A 4372-nucleotide genomic window follows, 5' to 3' on the forward strand; every position below is an offset into this window, starting at 1 on the left:
GGTGATAAAAATAATTTATTGTTTTCTTCATTTTGTTGATCTCAATCATTTTGTTGATGTGTTCTTCATCCGTTGATCTACTGTCATCGACAAGTGCTACCCTAGGATCACTGATCTTACAGGCATTCTTCCAGATTTGAACTTTCAAGCTTCCAAAAACTACTTGATCAAAAAGGATTGTAAGATCTTTTTATTTGAGCGTTACTGATATTATTTTTGAATTTAGAAACACTCTTTTTATGATCTTTTGATTGACTTGTACAGTGCACTTCAGCCGTTTTCAGTTGAGAGGGTTAGTTTTCTAGTTAGGAGCTATGGCTACTGCTATGTGACTAAGGTGTAGACGACTAGTTGGTAGACTTGGATTAACAACTACTTGCTCAAAGTACATTTGTTGAGGGTAGGCAAATCACCAACAACATTTTACTTGCTCATGAGTTGATTAAGAATTATGGCAGAAATTCAGTGTCCCCAAGAGTTATGCTCAGCATTGATATCAAAAAAGCATTTGATACTATCAGTTGGCGCTTTTTAAAGGAAATGTTAATGGGTCTGGGATTTCCAAATAAGATGGTGGACTGGATAATGACCTGTATCACTTCTCCATCATACTCTATTGTTTGCGTCGAAAATTATTATATTCATTGCGGTATTCATTACAACTTCAGTCGTTATAATGAAAACAAAAAAAAAAGATAGTCTTTTTATAAGACTCTTACACAATGAAAGAAATAAGAGATTACAACTTTCGTCAAACAAACGCAGGGAGATCGTTTATCGATCTTCTGCTTGCGTGGGATCTTTGCCTGTGCCGGGGTTTATCCGTGGACCGCCTTAGATCTGGATCCGGTTGATGGAAAATTCGGCAGAGCTTCGCCTTCGCCGAGGAAGTATTTGATTTGAAGCGCTGAAATCGACCAAGCGAAATCAGGGCTCTTCTCGAGATTAAGACTAAGCCTAATCTCAAGGGACGGACGGGAACGGGCGTCGGATCTCTCGAACTCTCCTTCTTTATGCCGAAGAACTCACCAAGATCTGTCAACCCTCGCTGAAATTCGTGCTCATTTGACTCCACAATCCTTTATGCCGAAGAACTCACCAAGATCTGTCAACCCTCGCTGAAATTCGTGCTCATTTGACTCCACAATCTGGCAGCACCTCCTCATCTTGATAATCAATCGCCCTCCAGAAATGAGCACCCGAGCTCGTATTTATAAGCTTCAGAAGCGGTTATTTGGATGAGAACAAGTGATTTGGCTCTATCTTCAGTTAATAACTGATTAACCATGCTAGGGGATGATATCAAGTCAGTTTGGATGCTCAGGAACGACCAAATCCCGAGAAAAACCGTCAAAAACCGAACTGGGGTCGAAACAGCGCGCGCAGGAAAAATCAGACCCGCGGTTACTGTAGCGCGGGTCGGAAAATTCCGACCCGCTGTTACTGTAGCGCCGGTCAGTTTGAGATATCTGCGGTATTTTGATCATAACTCTTTCGTACGATCTCCGATTAGACTGATTCAAGATGCGTTGGAAAGCTAACGAAGAGATCTACATTTTTTATGTTTTGAGATTTTTCAGATTCAAATCGCAGCATAGTCAAAACTTTATTTCTTTGTGCGGTCAAATCACTGTAGCAAAATTCCGACCCGCGGTTACTGTAGCAAAATTCCGACCCGCTACTGTAGTATAATTACGACTCGCTACTGTAGCAGATTTTCCGACCCGCTACTGTAAATTCCGACCCACGGGTACTGTAACAGCCTTAACTCACTCATCCGACCTCGGAATGAGGCGATTCAAGATGCGTTGGAAAGCCGACGAGGAGATCTACAGGCTCCCATAATTGAATCATATGTGGAATAAATAGGACACGAGGGGTGCTCCGCCTTTTGTAAATGACGTGGGGCTCCCGATCAGCTCTCGTTTCTGTTATTCCGAAGTTCCGTTGCTTCGTATGACCCGTCGACTCACTTCATGTGTTTGTCATTGTCAAACAAGCTCCTACGACTCTAATAGCGATGTTTATCATCTTCTCTCTGTCTCGAGTCGTGTACGGACACCCATAGGTATTTTTAGACGCCTACAGATACCCCCTCCAAAGTATTTCAGACTTATTCTTTTATAGAGGAGTCTGGAATGCTTTGGATAAGATAGGCCATCTCCTCAATTTCGTAGAGTGACCTTGAACTATGTCAATTCTTAACTTCTTCAGTCTTCAATCTATTCATTGTTTCGTCGAATAGGTAAAGTTCTTCCAGCGCTGCGTTTATCGTCTGACCGCTGTCGAAATCTTGAACTGAGATTGGTGTGTAACTTTCTGAACTTAGCTCGTGCCATTGAGTTGACTTTGAACTGATCCTCTCCGTCGGGAATTCATATCTGGTTGTAACTGAAATCCTTGGAGTCATCTTTTGCCTTATTTTGGCGAAATTGCTGATGCGTTGACCGGCATCGATGTTTACTGTAACGCGTTGACCGGCGTTAACACAGTTTATACTCGTACGTTTGCTGGAGTCTACACAGTTTAAGTTCTTAAGGCATTGGAGCGTGACGGTCCCGAATGTTGGGCTGCAGGACCAACTATTAAAGCTAATTCATGTGCACGTGTGGATCTTATCCTAAAGTTTGTTGGATGTTCAAGTCATGAGACCAACTAATGAAGCTGATACGTCAATGACTCGCATTTATAGAATTTTTGGCAAATTCTCAGCCATCAACGGGTTTGATAAGCCTTTACCGACTACCGTTTGAGTCGGGCTAGCATGCAGATTGTTTAAGTCCGTTCCGCATGTAACGTTATGCTAAAAGAGTTAACTCTTTTAGTGCTACGATATTGAATACGTAGACTTCGTCTTTCTCACGGGAATAGACTACCCGGCAACGCGGGTTAAGCGTTGACTTATCCCTACTTAGGCTTCGGGATAAAATACCCCAGACTGGATTCTGGTGTTTTTTTCAATCGGTGAAAGACTAAACCGGCAACGCGTGTTAGGCGTTGACTTATCCCTACTCAGGATTCGGGATAAAATTCCCCGTACCTGTGAGGTACGGATTTTAGAAGTTAAAAAAGTGGTGTCTTTTCTTGGGGCAAAGACGTACTCGAAATGGAAGATGAAGAATTTTATATTCTATCTCCCAACACCGAAGAGGAAGAATTTTATATTATATCTCCAGTTGGAAAGGAGACTCGAGGTGGGATCTCCACCCCCAGAATCCGGAAAGGTAAAACTAGGAGTGGGATCTCCACTCCGAGAATCGAAAAGATTCGGATAACCCTAACTGTCGGAAGGTTTGATTACCGAACTAAAGATAAATTTCTTGTTTATCGAGAGTGAATTGTGGTTTTGGTCCTAACTGTAGGAAGGTTTGACCATGCGGGAGTTTGAGATGACCCTAACTGTAGGAAGGTTTGATCACTCGATTTGAAAGTGGACCTCTCGTTCATTGGAGGAATCAAGAGGGGATTTTGGATTTGGCCCTAACTGTAGGAAGGTTTGACCAAGTGGGATGTTTGAGACGATCCTAACTGTAGGAAGGTTTGACCGCTCGATTTGTGGATCTCTCGTTCATTGGAGGAATCGAGAGGAGATTTTGATTGTGGTCCTAACTGTAAGAAGGTTTGACCAAATGGGAGTGAGAGTACAAATTATAGTGGGGGTGTTGACTTGTACAAATCACTCAAATGGGTTTGACCAAATGGGAGTGAGAGTACAAATTATAGTGGGGGTGTTGACTTGTACAAATCACTCAAATGAGGTTTCTGGTGTTAAGTGATAAGGACTTAACGCGAAGGGGTTTGACAATTCATCAAGGATTGACAGATTAAAATTCTAAGCATTATATCCGGACTCTAACCATGAAAGTGTTGAGTGCACGAACATAGCGAAAGTTTGAATGGATTAAACAGGAAAGAATTTTGGTGGTCCCACCGTCAATTAGTCTGATCGGTGGGGGACTTTGTGGTGGGAGACTGTGAGTCGTTAAGCACCAATGAGAGTTTTGTGAGGGAAGATTGATCTAATGAAACGATCGAATCTCATCTCAGCAAAAGAGTATTCGGAAGTCATAGTAGGAGTTTAGTGTTTATCACTTTGTTCATAATGATCGGGTTATCCCTAAGAATATTACATTTAACATTCTTCTGGAAACTTCCTGTTACATAAATTATCCACCCCCAGCTTCCTAGCGTTATGACGCCGGCTTCAACCAAGGTTTGGATGCTATTCTTAAGAGCGAAGCAAGCCTTGGTAGGATGAAGGATCCTTCTGTGGTACGCACAGTACTTCGGATCTGTAGTATTATCAGCTTCCTCCTGATCTGGGATAGGTGGTAGCTTAATCTTGTTATTTTCAAGGAGGGACTCGAAAATA

Source organism: Asparagus officinalis, chromosome 4 (genome assembly GCF_001876935.1).
Source record: "Asparagus officinalis chromosome 4, Aspof.V1, whole genome shotgun sequence".
NCBI lineage: Eukaryota > Viridiplantae > Streptophyta > Magnoliopsida > Asparagales > Asparagaceae > Asparagus > Asparagus officinalis.